At 42.5% G+C, this 9,027-nt stretch overlaps 1 long non-coding RNA gene across 1 annotated transcript; it reads left to right on the top strand.

Annotated features, from left to right (window-relative positions):
• Positions 1 to 4,447: 4,447 nt before the first annotated feature.
• LOC125601151 lies at positions 4,448 to 8,287 on the top strand. The gene is made up of 2 exons (XR_007334081.1): positions 4,448 to 7,209; positions 7,292 to 8,287. It is a non-coding gene; the product is annotated as an uncharacterized LOC125601151 (long non-coding RNA).
• Positions 8,288 to 9,027: the final 740 nt, after the last annotated feature.

The raw sequence follows: 9,027 nt of genomic DNA, 5'->3' as shown, positions 1-9,027 counted from the left end.
GAGACTAGAACTCTTCGAGTAGTAGGATCATAGCACTTGTAACCCTTTTGAGTAGTAGAGTAGCCAACAAACATAGCTCTTGTGCTGGTTGCTTCAAGCTTGTTTCTCAACTCTTTTGGCCTAAGGACAAAGCATAGACATCCAAAGATTCGCATATGCTCCAATGATGGCTTGTACTTGTTCAAGGCTTCAAAAGGAGACTGATCATGTAGAATCTTAGTTGGGATCCGGTTGATTAGATAACAAGATGTAGCCACAGCATCACTCCAAAACCTCTTAGGAACATTTGCTTGAAACATCATTGACCTTGCCACCTCCATGAGATGCCTATTCTTTCTCTCAGCCACTCCATTTTGCTGAGGAGTATAAGGACAACTCGTTTGGTGTAGTATCCCATGTTGTGCTAGATGTTGCTTGAAGGCTTGACCAGTGTATTCCCCACCATTATCTGATCTCAAAATTTTAATCTTGGCATTGTAATGGTTAGTCACATAGTTATGAAAATTCTTAAAAGCTTCAAGCACCCTATCTTTGGTTTGAATAAGTGTTATCCAGGTGTATTTCGATTTTTCATCTATGAATGTGACAAAGTATTTAAAACTATCCCTAGACAAGCAAGGAGCAGTCCAAACATCAGAGTGAATTAGATCAAAGCATTTGTCATAAACAGTAGATGAAATGGGAAACACAGTTTTACAATGCTTGCCTAAAATGCAAGCTTCACAATCCTTATTTTCAAATACCACACCTGGTAACATTAAGTTTAAAGCCCTAACATGGGGATGACCTAGTCTAGCATGCCACAATGCATTTTTATTCATCATAGAAGCAGAAGTAAATGAGCATAAGTAATCAGAAACAGGAGCTAGTTCTTCAAGTAAATATAAATCTCCCTTGGTAACTCCTTTTCCAATCAATTGGCTGCTCTCAATATCCTGAAACTTCACATCATTAGGACTAAATATAACATTGCAATTAAGATCTGTAGTACACTTCTTTACAGATAATAGATTTGATGTGAAGTCAGGCATATAAAATGCTTTAGAGTCTTTATCAAACAATTTTAGCTTGCCAATTCCTCTAATTGGGATTTTATCTCCATTTGCAATCATGACATGTCCATTTGTAGGTTCAATGTCTCTAATCAAACTAGTATCACTAATCATATGATGAGAAGCTCCTGAATCAACTACCAATGGTTTAAACAGATTGTGTGCAATATGAGACTGTCCTAGTATGCTAGTAGGTTTATAAGCAATGCTTGAATGATCAGGTTCTCTAGCAATACTACACGATTCATATGATGCACCAAAGGAGTAACCAAGAGTACCAAGTGTGTTACCATTCTCCTTTAGCATTTTGATGAGGGAGTCAATGTCTGATCTCCTTAGGTACTCGTTCTCACGGTTGTTCTGAAGGCTTGGCTGAGGTGTGTAAGTCACCAGGGCCTTGCTATCTCCAGGCTCACGTGTCCCGCCCTCTCCAGCTTGGCCTGAGCTCCCAGCAACACTTGAACTTCCCGGCTCACTTCCAGCATACGAGACATTGGCTCTCCCATCTTTTTCTCTTGAGAACTTGGCCGGCTTCAGATGAGGATGCAAGATCCAGCACTGGTTCTTCTTGTGACCTTGTCTCTTGCAATGATCACAATTTCCCGTGAACTTCTTTGCATCATACTGGTTAGAGCTTGCACGGTTTGCTTGCGGAACCTCAGCTTGGTTTGCAAGTGTGATCTCTCCTTTTCCTCCAAAGAGACCAATAGAACCTTCCTCCTTCTGAACTTGTGCACACACGTCCTCAAGGTCAGGTAACTTCCCGGACCTCAGGATGTGTTTGATGAGGCTGTTGTAGCTTGGATTCAACGTGAGTAGCAACCCAAACACCTTGTCTTGCTCACGTCTCTCAGCCAGCTCATCTAGGTTGGTTGTGCCTGGCCTCAGCATCTCCAGTTCAGACCACAAGGCTCTGAACCTCCCAAGGTGCTTAGTAAACTCCATGTCCTCCTGTGTCAAGCTGTTGATAGCACGTTTCACTTCAAACACACGGCTCAAGTTTGAGATGTTACCATAAACCTTCTTTAGCGTGTCCCAAAGATCCTTTGCTGTCTCACAGTAGCTGTATGCCTCCAGGATAGACACTTCAAGAGACCGTTGGAGTATGGACATCACCAGCTGATCATCTTGCTCCCACTTCTCTTCATCGCACTCGACGATCTCCTTGTCGCCTTCATAAGTAATGAGCTTTGGGGCTTCACTCTGTGTGATGTGTCCCCATAAACCCTTACTCCCCACTGCTGTCTTCACCAAACGAGACCACAAAAGGTAGTTACCCCCCTTGAGAGTAACCGGAACCACTGCCTTGTTGCTTTCCATTTCAGAATCACTCGGATGAAAGCTAAGCGGCTGATGTGTTCTTGAGTGTTCTAGTACTCAAACCCAGATTATGATGAACCTGGCTCTGATACCATATAAGTTTTAGAGAATCTGAGTTTGATATAAGGAAAGAAAGAGATTAGAAAGAGTCTAGAGTTTATTTAGGACGAGTTTAGCTAAGAGTTTAGTGTATGATCATGATTGAGAGCCTTTGAGTCTAAGAGATTGTTTTAGTGTCAAGAACTGTCTGATTATCATTAATGAAGAGTTTACAAATATATAGGAGAAGATACAAGGGTTTTCCTAAAGGTAAAGTAAGCAAAGCATGTGAAGTCAAGGAAGAGCTAGGCGCCGGTTTCAAACTAAGCCAATGGGAGACTCCACATGTGTGGGATGAATGGATAAGGTTGCTTTCCCTTTCCAGCTGCATACAGCCTGTCAAGCCGCGGTCTTATCCTTCTCTCAACGGTCTGATCAAGTGCTGGTAACTCTCCATAGTTACCATCACCCTTTTCACAAGTAACCATCCTGAATAGTGAAGAGTATTACCCAAGACTTGTACGACCACTCCTCATGTACGGCCTGTACGGATTGTACGGACTAAGCCTCCTCAATCCCTTTCTTCCTAATGCTTCACCACTTCATACTCTCTCCTCACATACATTACTCAACACTTCATCTCATGATCTCATCTCAAATTGATCTCATCTCAACATCACTTTGTGAGAAGCTTGATTTGGATACATAAAGTGGTGGAGAATCACCAGGAAGTTGAATATATCTCATAGGAGTTGGCATGAAGAAGTTATCCCACTTTCAAATCAGGTGATTCCAGTTTCCCAGTTTGGGAATAGCACAGCTTCTTCGTCGTTCCAATCAAACCAGGATGAATGACTTTGTGAAAAGCTTGATTTGGATACATAAAGTGGTGGAGAATCACCAGGAAGTTGAATAAATCTTATAGGAGTTGGCATGAAGAAGATATCCCACTTTCAAATCAAGTGATTCCAGTTTCCCAGTTTGGGAATAGCACAGCTTCTTCGTCGTTCCAATCAAACCAGGATGAATCACTTTGTGAAAATCTTGATTTGGATATATAAAGTGGTGGAGAATCAACAGGAAGTTGAATAAATCTTATAGGAGTTGGCATGAAGAAGTTATCCCACTTTCAAATCAGGTGATTCCAGTTTCCCAGTTTGGGAATAGCACAGCTTCTTCGTCGATCCAATCAAACCAGGATGAATCACTTTGTCAGAAGCTTGATTTGGATACATAAAGTTGTGGAGAATCACCAGGAAGATGAATCAATCTCATAGGAGTTGGCAAGAAGAAGTTATCCCACTTTCAAATCAGGTGATTCCAGTTTCCCTGTTTGGGAATATCACAGCTTCTTCGTCATTCCAATCAAACCAGGATGATTCAATTTGTGAGAAGCTTGATTTGGATACATAAAGTGGTGGAGAATCACCAGGAAGTTGAATAAATCTCATAGGAGTTGGCATGAAGAAGTTATCCCACTTTCAAATCAGGTGATTCCAGTTTCCCAGTTTAGGAATAGAACAGTTTCTTCGTCGTTCCAAACAAACCAGGATGAATCACTTTGTGAGAAGCTTGATTTGGATACATAAAGTGGTGGAGAATCACCAGGAAGTTGAATAAATCTCATAGGAGTTGGCAAAAAGAAATTATCCCACTTTCAAATCATGTGATTCCAGTTTCCCAGTTTGGGAATAGGACAGCTTCTTTGTCGTTTCAATCAAACCAGGATGAATCACTTTGTGAGAAGCTTGATTTGGATACATAAAGTGGTGGAAAATCACAAGGAAGTTGAATAAATCTCATAGGAGTTGGCATGAAGAAGTTATCCCACTTTCAAATCAGGTGATTCCAGTTTCCCAGTTTGGGAATAGCACAGCTTCTTCGTCGTAGGAGTTGGCATGAAGAAGTTATCCCACTTCCAAATCAAGTGATTCCACTTTCCCAGTTTGGGAATAGCACAGCTTCTTCGTCGTTCCAATCAAACCCGGATGAATCACTTTGTGAGAAGCTTTATTTGGATACATAAAGTTGTGGAGAATCACCAGGAAGTTGAATAAATCTCATAGGAGTTGGCAAGAAGAAGTTATCCCACTTTCAAATCAGGTGATTCCAGTTTCCCAGTTTGGGAATAGCACAGCTTCTGTTGACTTGAAGAAAGTAATGGAGCCAATGGAGGAGTTGGGTTGAGTTTGGGTCTTGAGCAAGAATAGGGCAAGACCTCCGGAGATTGTCTATCAAGGCTTTAGGAGTGTTCAGGAGTGTCCAGAAGTATCCAAATGAGGTGTGCAAAGTTAGGGTCAAGTCCAGGAGGGACTTAGACATACTTAGACACCATTTGGAGTCAGATTGGGAGTTGGTACAAAAATAGGGCGAGGTACGGATGGGCGGTCCGTACCATCGACCGTACTTGTTCCGGATCAACCTGAAATGAAGCTGTGCAAACTTAGGGCGCAAGAGAAGACAAACCTGAGTTATCTTGTGACTGTTTGTGGATAAGGGAGAGCTAGGGTGTGGTCAATGACAGGCTGTCTTTGAGCTGTAAAGGAAAAGCAGCCTTGACCATGTATCTAGCCATCTTTGTGAATAAGGTTCATGGGAGCCTTAAGGGAACCAATCAGGAGCCAGCCCTTGCTTTGACCAGTTTGAATCAACCAATCAGCATCCATCACGTCCTCAGCAACCCACCAGACTCCATCCTAGCCATCCATTTCAATTCAGTCATTTCTATCCATTAGATTAAGGGTTTATGAGTTTGCAATGTGTAAAGCTTATAAATAAGCTATGTATGGACGTTTTTTTGTGTCTCTCAAGAGAGAGAGGGGGATTTCCCCTCCTCCTTCATAATACAAAGTGTGTTCTTGGATAAGAATCCCTTAATCTCTCCCTTTCTTATACTTAAATCTCTTAATCTCTCTAAATCTCTTGTTTCTGTCCAAGTTCATACTCTTTTCAACAGACCTTTCTCTCTTCAGTTCAAGCTCTCATTTCGCCCTTAGTGGCTTCTTCTCACACACACAGCCTGAGCTCTGAAAACCTAACATGGTATCAGAGCCAGGTTCATCAGAACTTGGTTCCAGCTTCCGCATATACATCACAAGCCTAATCTCATCTCAAATCCAAGCCATTGAAGATCTGTCCTTTTGGTTCTCTCTCTTCAAGAAGAAGGTGTATGAAGCCAAGGAGGTTTATCATGGTCGTGCCTCCTCTCTCCAGTCCATTAAAGGTGTGTCTCAACTCTGGTCCAAGCTGAAACCATTCAAGAAGAAAGCTTTCCCCTTGTTCCTGAAGTTGGTGACTTGTAGCTGTGAAGAAAGGTGGAGCCTTTTGAGTTGTGGTTTCAAGGAGAAGGTTATGAACACAAAGAGAGGGTGTTGGGTGACGATCCAGCTCTCTTACCCATCAGATTCGTGACCTATAACCAAGGAGGCTCAAGGAACCAGCTTAGGTTCCTTGGTTGTAAGCTAATCCTAAACCTTCTTGATATGAGCTTGTGATTGAAACTGGTTGTGTGTTGTGTTGTGTAGTGTTGCAATCCGTGGGTTCTTGATATGAAATGCTATATTGTATTGTCTAGTTCAGTCCCAGGATGCTTTAAGAGTCTTGTTTGATGTTGAGAAATAAAATGCTTACCCGGTTTGGTTATGATTGTGCTAGGATGTTAGAAACTGTCTAAATCCTATTAGCTTTCATTAAACTGAAATCACTTAAGGTTTTGCATTGTCTGATGTTGATTGATGATTAATATTGCTTTGCCTCAGTTATAAGTGATGTGTGTTAGGATAATAGAAAGCATTGGCTGATCTTGTTGCATACATGAGCTAGAAACCGATTAAGGTCACAGCATATTGTCATCTTGTTGCTGCCTTAACATTGAGCACATAGATGGATGTCTATGATTGCGGATTAAGGCAGGGTTGATTGCCTAAGTAGCTTGTCTTGAATCTGATTTGATCTTGCTTGTACTTAGAGAGATTGCTTGCAAAGATGTGAACTTGATAATGCTTGTTTCAATCTGTTGCATAGCTTGTGACATTGGAGATCAAACTTGATGATTAGTCAAGGATTGATCCCAATGCTTGTGTCTTATCTTTGCTGGAGTTTGAGTGATGTTTCAGGTTCACAAGATGTGCTCTCTATCCATCACCAATCCGAGCAGAAGAGGAAGACTTTACCCATTGGGAATGGTCGCTGTGGTGTGTGTGTGGATACACAAGGCGAGTGGTCATCACCTAAGTCTAGAGGAGACCGGTGACCAGAAGGCATTGGAGATAAAGGGAAGGGTTGATCAGTGGTTGAAGCGCACTCTATGAGATTTTGCGCTCCTGATCTTAAGGCTCATTGAGGCTCACTCTAAGCTTGGACCCATACTCAATCCAAGCTTGAGGAGGGGAGCAAAGTGAGCCACCTGATGATCCTGTTGCTCAATGACCTGTGTTAGTCAAGGCCATTGCAAGCTGATCATGGAGTGATCCAGCCGAAGTGGAGGGAAGAAGAAAGTCACTCAACAAGCTAGTGTGAGATGCTTGGAGAGTGGGCTGAGGTATCTCCTCAGTGCAATGGTGATGTAGTGGAGGATTCAAGCATCAAGTCTGAAAGAGATGGAGTTGCTCTCCACAAGGCTTATCATGGAGCTAACATGCGCTCACTATCAAGCTTGGACCTTTCCTATACTCGGTCTCAAGCTTGAGGGGGACTGTGGATGAGCTTGCATGATAAGAGAAGGAGCTGTTAAGCTCAGCAAGTGAGGGATTCAAGTGGTGTGTGAAGAGCAGCCACTCCTCAACATTTAAACAAGGGAGTAAACCTGATCAATCTCTTTATATACATTAATGATAGGTTTATCTCTTGAGAACTGATACACTTGTGGAATGATGTATCAGGTACCTTACTTGGAGACTCAATGGAGAGGATCAGGTCGTTCCTAGCCTTTCAAGATGGCATGAAGTCAGGTGAAAGGGGGAGACACTAAGCCGGTTCTATAGAAGAGTCTAAGAAGGTGTGGTGAAGTGAAGAGGCCGTGATCCAGAGCCTATGTGCCTAAACCTCAGTGATACTAAGGTACATAGGCTCACTGGCCAATCCCTAGGCCTTAAAGGCTCTACTATTTTTCCCTCATCAAGGTTTTGTCCCAAAGGGTTTTCCTTGGTGAGGTTTTTAATGAGGGAGTTCTTCAAGGTTCCAAGCTTGGCTTAGGATCACCTAGAGTCAAGCTTGAGGGGGAGTGTTGACTTGAAGAAAGAAATGGAGCCAATGGAGGATTTGGGTTGAGTTTGGGTCTTGAGCAAGAATAGGGCAAGACCTCCGGAGATTGTCTATCAAGGCTTTAGGAGTGTTCAGGAGTGTCCAGAAGTATCCAAATGAGGTGTGCAAAGTTAGGGTCAAGTCCAGGAGGGACTTAGACATACTTAGACACCATTTGGAGTCAGATTGGGAGTTGGTACAAAAATAGGGCGAGGTACGGATGGGCGGTCCGTACCATCGACCGTACTTGTTCCGGATCAACCTGAAATGAAGCTGTGCAATTAGGGCGCAAGAGAAGACAAACCTGAGTTATCTTGTGACTGTTTGTGGATAAGGGAGAGCTAGGGCGTGGTCAATGACAGGCTGTCTTTGAGCTGTAAAGGAAAAGCAGCCTTGACCATGTATCTAGCCATCTTTGTGAATAAGGTTCATGGGAGCCTTAAGGGAACCAATCAGGAGCCAGCCCTTGCTTTGACCAGTTTGAATCAACCAATCAGCATCCATCACGTCCTCAGCAACCCACCAGACTCCATCCTAGCCATCCATTTCAATTCAGTCATTTCTATCCATTAGATTAAGGGTTTATGAGTTTGCAATGTGTAAAGCTTATAAATAAGCTATGTATGGACGTTTTTTGTGTCTCTCAAGAGAGAGAGGGGGATTTCCCCTCCTCCTTCATAATACAAAGTGTGTTCTTGGATAAGAATCCCTTAATCTCTCCCTTTCTTATACTTAAATCTCTTAATCTCTCTAAATCTCTTGTTTCTGTCCAAGTTCATACTCTTTTCATCAGACCTTTCTCTCTTCAGTTCAAGCTCTCATTTCGCCCTTAGTGGCTTCTTCTCACACACACAGCCTGAGCTCTGAAAACCTAACAGCTTCTTCGTCGTTCCAATCAAACCAGGATGAATCACTTTGTGAAAAGCTTGATTTGGATACATAAAGTGGTGGAGAATCACCAGGAAGTTGAATAAATCTTATCGGAGTTGGCATGAAGAAGATAACCCACTTTCAAATCAGGTGATTCCAGTTTCCCAGTTTCGGAATAGCACAGCTTCTTCGTCGTTCCAATCAAACCAGGATGAATCACTTTGTAAGAAGCTTGATTTGGATACATAAAGTGGTGGAGAATCACCAGGAAGTTGAATAAATATCATAGGAGTTGGCAGGAAGAAGTTATCCCACTTTCAAATCATGTGATTCCAGTTTCCCAGTTTGGGAATAGCACTGCTTCTTCGTCGTTCCAATCAAACCAGGATGAATCACTTTGTGAGAAGCTTGATTTGGATACATAAAGTGGTGGAGAATGTTGAGATGAGGAGATGAAGAGTTGATACATGGATAGAGGAAGGGATTTGGAGCAGGTAGTAACTTT

The sequence above is a fragment of the Brassica napus genome, unplaced genomic scaffold (assembly GCF_020379485.1).
Source record: "Brassica napus cultivar Da-Ae unplaced genomic scaffold, Da-Ae ScsIHWf_2461;HRSCAF=3177, whole genome shotgun sequence".
Lineage (NCBI taxonomy): Eukaryota > Viridiplantae > Streptophyta > Magnoliopsida > Brassicales > Brassicaceae > Brassica > Brassica napus.
Note: the sequence above shows the minus strand (reverse complement) of the source record. Positions and strands in the feature narration are given on the sequence as shown.